The following is a 6933-nucleotide window of genomic DNA, read 5'->3' as shown; positions in this document are numbered from 1 at the left end:
ACCAAAAAATGTTACCAGTTCTTGTCACCGCGATTCTAGGTACGTTGGTAATGCAGTTAAAATATTCAGCAATTCAGCTATGAAGAATTGTGCAAATCCTGCCATTGAATATTTCACGGGCAATAATTTGTTACCAGATTATGAGATGGTAACAAAATTTACCGGTTACAAGAGTATACAGAATACGAAAAGGGTTTAAAAATTGACAGGGACTTTATTAACCGGTTACAAACTTTTTATTACCAGCGCAGAATAGATCTGTAAGTCGACGGTAGAGGCTAGCGATATTGTCGAATATGTTTCGAAGAATGCAATATCTCTCCATCCCTAATTTGTTGATTTAAATTAATAAAGAAATACGTAGATTCAGGCTCTTTATCAAGATGTAATTTTAAACTTGGTATCTCGCCTTCAATTTATAATAAGCTGCTTGACTCTTCGATATGGCCATCGGATGTAAAATTAAGTCCTTTTCGTTTTTTTTTAGAAGGGAACGGGTCAAACTGTCAAACCTTAACTAAGCATGTAAATCGTAGCGTAAATAATGTTTATTTACTTCAAAATATTTCGGGAATGAGAACTAAAGCTAAAGATGTATTTTTAAGCACATCACGCTGTGAATATAAGGTTTATGTCATCGTTGATATTTGACTTAAGGATAACTTTTTCGACGCGGAATTTTTTGATCAGAATTTGTATCATACCTATCGTAAGGATAGAGATCCTATCAAAACTGGGTGTCAAAGAGGAGGTGGCGTGTTGACTGCCGTAAGGAATTCCCTCCTGTCGTCGTTTGTTCAGTTTTCTAATAGTGACACTCTACTTGATCAGCTTTGCGTTTGCATCCGCGGCACATTTGGTAAATTATTTATTTGTGTATCCTATATTCCGCCTAGCAGTATCGATTCATTGTACTTCTTCTTCTTCTTCTTTGGCGCTGTAACCGGCTAAGTGATTTTGGCCGAGTTCAACAAAGCACGCCAGTCGTTTCTCCTCTGTGCCAACTGAAGCCAATTGGAAATGCCAAGTGAAGACAAGTCCTTCTCCACCTGATCTTTCCATCGCAAGTTGAATACTTTCAGAGCTGGAGCGTCGGTATCCATTCAAACGACATGGCCAAGCCAGCGGAGCCCCTGTATTTTAATTCGCTGCACTATGTCCGTGTCGTTGTAAAGCTCATACAGCTCATTGTTCCATCGTCTGCGGTACTCGTCGTCGCCAACGCGTAAAGGCCCGTAAATCTTCCGCAAAATCTTTCTCTCAAACACTCCAAGAGCCGCCTCATCGGATGTTGCCATTGCCCATGCTTCTGCGCCATATACCAGCACGGGCATGATGAGTGACTTATAGATACGGTGGCCATAAATATCGATTCAAAATGAAGGACAATTTTTCAAAATATGCCTACATATACATATTTACGTAGTATAAAAATATCAAAAGAGTAGTTATGATTCTAAATTCTTAACACATTTTAAACTTTAAAAACGAATCACGTTTTCTTCGTCGATATTAATCTTTTTTTACATGAATATTCTACAAAAGTATAGTAAAACATATTATAATTACAATAGCTTACACGAATAGTGAAAATCTTTAAGAGATTTTATAGGCAAATTTTTAGTCGTTCAAAACGAAAACAATACCCTTTTTTGTTTTTTGTACTTTTCGCAGTTAGTTGTCAAAAATCGACGTCATGAATCGACGTAAACGACGAGTTACAAAGGTATTTATGTGCCCTTTACAAAAATATATAACTTGTGCAGATTGCGCTTCATTGCATCTACATTTCTAATCCGATTTTCATTATCTTTGACTCAAAATTTGCTGTAATGATATATCTTCTTTATCGAATTTTTAAACTAATGAAAAAAATAATCAAATAAAACTGCGTATTTGATTGAAAATCTCACTTTTTTCGACTTTGACGACAAAATGCAAATGGTCGCCTGTAGCACTAATAATTTTCATTGAAGTCGCCACAAGTTATATATTTTTGTAAGAGGCACATCAATACCCTTCGAGATGTAAGTCGCTTACGTTGACTGGGAGATTTTTTCATGAGATATTGAAGAAAAGTACCAAGAAACACTTTTTTTTAAATTCATCCATTGTCCGATAATTTTAAAATAACGAATAAAATGCGGGACAAATGCAGGACACTTGGAAAAAAGCAGTACATTTTCAGGGTTTTCAGGTTTGAAAAACTACGCAGGACCGACCTTTGAAAAACAGTACGGTCCTGCAAAAAACAGAACGGATGGTCACCGTACTTATAGAGCGTGTTTACGCACGTCGGGAGAGGACTTTACTCCTGAATTGCCTACTCAGTCCAAAGTAGCAAGGTGGAAAGAGTGATTCTGCGTTGGATTTCAATGCTGACATTATTATCGGTGTTAATGCTGGTTCCCAAGTAAACGAAATTCTCTACTTTCTCGAAATTGTAACTGTCAACAGTGACGTGGGTGCCAAGACGCGAATGTGCTGTCTGTTTGTTGTTGACACACGGTTAAAAATTTCGGTTTTAATATTAAACTTTTTGGACTACATATATGACCAAACTAAATTCAGTTTCAAATACAAACCTTCCAAGTTTATAAAAAAGAGAGCACATTTGTTGGGTTTAGAATTTAAACAATTCGGTTTAAATGTTAAACCCAAACATTTTCATAATTAAGAATAAAAAAAAAACAATCTTAAATTTCATGCTCCGTCTGGTTGGGATTGAACCCGGACAGCCTTGGTAGCAACCAATTGTATCAAGCATCTTTGCACACTCAGCTACAGCCACGCATGTAAATGTGCTTTCTTATGTTGAGTTTGAATCAACACCACAATTCGCTGTGCAAACATATTCTATTTCGGTTTAGATTTTAAACCAAAGTTTCTATATTTGAAACCTAGAAACTAGAATTAAAACATTTTGGTTTGATTTTTAAACCACGAACTTTTTGGGATAAAATTTAAACCAGAATATATTAAAAATTGCGTAAAACTATTGACTGGTTTAAAAAGTAGACTATAAAAGTTTAAAAAGGGCAGTAGTCCCAGCGCGGTTTAAAAATTAAACCCAAATTTTTGACCGTGCAGAAGATACTTCGTCTTGTCCTCGTTTACTACCAGACCCATTCGGTTTGCTTCCCTATCCAACTTAGAAAAGGCAGAGCAGACTTCGCGGTTTTTGTTAGCGATGATGTCGATGTCATCGGCATAAGCCAGCAATTGCACGCTCTTGTAGTAAATTGTTCCGGAGCGGTTCAGTTCTGCAGCTTTTATTATCTTCTCCAACATCAGATTAATTGTACTCCGCTCATGTAAATAATATTATTGACATTTATGAACATAATGAATATAGTCACTTTTGCGTTTTAGGTGACTTCAATCTAAAAATAAAATTGTATGGTCAAGTCTACTAAATGACGTTATCCTTACTCCAACTAATGCTAATTATGCTCATGAAATTAACTTTTTAGATAGTCTCTTTAGCTTAAACTTTAGTCAGATTAATTCATTTGTAAACCAGCCAAATAATATTTTTAATCTTATCTTTATTGATGACAATTTAATCTCTCATCTGACTAAGTGTAATTTTCCTATTTGTAATTCAGATATGCATCATGTACCCCTGTCTTTATCATTAGAATTTTTTGACCTAGTGCCTAAGGTAAATATTAGTCGTAATAATCGGTCTTATAATTTCAAGGATGCTAATTTCGACTCACTTAACACAGAAATATTTGAAGTTGATTGGAAGTCATTTTTCTACTCTAAATATGTCTCGGAATGTTTCGATGCATTCCTATTTAAGTTCTTTGAAATATTAAGCAGGAATCTCTCTTTTCTCCCGGTCAAAATTCATAAACTTCCCTGGTACACCACGAAGTTAAAAAAATTGAAAAATCAAAGGAACAAATATGTTAAATTATATAAAGCTACCAACAATACCTCATTTAGAGATAAATATATTTATTATATGTCTGAATTCTATGTTCTTGACAAATTCCTATATATTAAACAGTGATGGGCACACCTAAATACTTTTGTACTTAAAGTGCCACTTTGGGTACTAAATACACAAATACTTAGTATTTTGAGATGACTAAATATTCAAGTAAAAAGAACTTAGGTATTTAGGAGCTGCTAAGAGTATTACTATTTACTTAGGTATTTAGGAGTTGCTAAATACCCAAGTAAACAATACTTAGATATTTAGGTGGTGCTAAAAACTCAAGTAAAAAGTATTTAGGTATTTAGGAGCTATTAGATATTAAAGTAAGAAAAACTTGAGTATTTAGGAGCTGATAGATACCAAAGTACAAAAAACGAAAGTATTTAGCAGGCGCTAAATACTCTGGTCCAAAGTACTCAGGTACCTTGGGGATGCAAAATACTTTCACTAAAGTACCAAGGTATTTAGTCGATGGCTAAATACTTTCAAACTAAATACTGTATAATTTAGGAGAAATTTAGAGAATTAACACTCTCCTTACACTCACCTCAACTTACTTTACCACAACTCACTTCACCTCTCCTCAAATCAACTCACCACATACAAACTCACCACACCTCACCTAAACTCACCACACCTCCTACTGGTACACCAAAATCCGCCAAATCTTAACTCACCACAGTTGAATTCATCACACCCGGTCTCACCACACCTCACCTAAACTCACCACACCTCAATTTGGGAACTGTTTCTGCATTTGAGAGACTCGTCAAACTAAATCAGGATTTTCAAGACTATTTCGGGGTTTTCGGGACTATTTTGGGATTTTCGAAGCTATTTCGTAATTCTTTAGGGTTTACCGGAAACTTTGTTTAAGATTTTCGGTATTCTCGGAACTAATATCGGGATTTTCGAAACGACTTTAAAAATATTTAGGCATTATTGGAACTAGTTTCGGGATTCTCGGAGTTAATAGCGGGACTTTCGGGAATATTTCGGAATTCTCGGGATTTTTGGGACTCCTGGACTATTTTTGGATTCTTAGGACTAATTTCAAGTTTTTGGGACTTTCGGGACTATTTCCAGATTTTTGGGACTTATTTCGGATTTATGGGGTTTTCGGGATTCTCGGGCCCGTTGGGACTTTCGGGACTATTTAGGGATTTTTGGGGCTCTCGGGATTATCGGGAGTAGTTTAGGTATTTTTGGGACTTTCGAGACTATTTTCAAATTTTTGGGACTTATTTAGGATTTTTGGAACTTTCGGGTCTAGTTCGAGATTGTCGGGAGTAATTTCGGGACTTTCGGGGCAGTTTCCTGATATTTGGGACTTTTGGACTACTTCGGGATTCTCAGGAACAATTACGGATTTTCGGGAGTATTTCGGGATTTTTGGGACTTTTGGGACTTTGTTTTGGATTTTTGGGACTTCCGGGATCATTTCGGAATTTTTGGGACTAATTTAGGAACTATGGGACTTTCGAAACTATTTCAGGATTTTTGGCACTTTCGGGACTGCTTCGTAATTCTCGGAACTGATTTCGGTATATTTGGGACTAATTTTGAGATTTTTGGGGTTTTCGGGAGTATATCGATATTTTTGGGTCTTTTTGAGACTTTCGGAACCATTTCAGTGTTTTCAGGAGTATTTCGGAATTTTTGGGACTTTCGGGACAATTTCTCCATTCTTGGGATTAATTTAGGAATTTTGGGATTTTGAGAACTAATTCGGGATTTTTGGGACCTATTTTCGGATTTTTGGGACTTTCGGGGCTATTTAGGGATTTTTGGGACTCTCGGAACTATTTCCGGATTAAAGGGAGTAATTTCTGTATTTTTGGGACTTTCGAGACTATTTCCAGTTTTTTGGAACTTTCGGGTCTATTTCGAGATTGTCGGGAGTAATTTCGGTATTTTTGGGACTTTTGGGTGTATTTCGGAATTATTGGGATTTTCGGGCCCATTTCGGGATTCTCGGAACTGATTTCGGGACTTTTGGGATTTTCAGGAGTATTTCGGGATTTTTGGGACTAATTTCGGATTTTTGGCACTTTCGGGACTATCGGGAATAATTTAGGTATTTTTGGGACTCTCGGGACAATTTACAGAATTTTGGGACTTTTTTCGGATTTTTGGAACTTTCGGGACGAGTTCGGGATTATCGGGAGTAATTTAGGTATTTTTGGGACTTTCGGGACTATTTCCAGAATTTTGGGACTAATTTAGGATTTTTGGAACTTTCGGGTCTATTTCGAGATTATCGGGAGTAATTTCGGAATTTTCGGGACTTTCGAGACTATTTCCAGATTTTTGGGACCAATTTCGGATTTTTGGGACTTTCGGGAGAAATTTAGGTATTTTTGGGACTTTCGGGACTATTTACAGAATTTTGGGACTTATTTCGGATTTTTGGAACATTCGGGTCTATTGCGGGATTGTCGGGAGGAATTTCGGTATTTTTGGGACTTTCGCGAGTATTTAGAAATTTTTGGGACTAATTTAGGAACTTTGGGACTTTCGGAACTATTTCAGGATTTTTGGTATTTTCGGGACTATTTCGTAATTCGCGGAACTGATTTTGCGATTTTTGGGACTAATTTCGGGACTTTTGGGGCTTTCGGGAGTATATCGATTTTTTTGGGACTTCTTTTGGAATTTTGAGACTTTCGGGACCATTTCGACTGTTTCGGGTCTATTTCGGGTTTGTCGGGAGTAATCTCGGGATTTTTGGTGTTTTCGGGAGTATTTCGGAATTTTTTGGACTTTCGGGACTGTTACGGGATTGTAATGACTAATTTCGGGACTTTCGGGACTATTTTGAGAGTTTCGGATCTAATTTGGGAATTTCGGGATTCTCGGGAATAATTTCGGGATTTTCGAGACCACCTCAGGATTTTTGGGACTCCCGGGACTATCTTTGTTTTTGGGCCTAATTTTAGTATTTTGAGACATTTGAGGCCGTTTAGGGATTTGTGGGACTAATT

The sequence above is a fragment of the Rhagoletis zephyria genome, unplaced genomic scaffold, assembly GCF_001687245.7.
Source record: "Rhagoletis zephyria isolate East Lansing unplaced genomic scaffold, Rhagoletis_zephyria_1.1 Rzeph_scaffold_02446, whole genome shotgun sequence".
Taxonomy (NCBI): domain Eukaryota; kingdom Metazoa; phylum Arthropoda; class Insecta; order Diptera; family Tephritidae; genus Rhagoletis; species Rhagoletis zephyria.
This window is presented reverse-complemented; position numbering follows the sequence as displayed.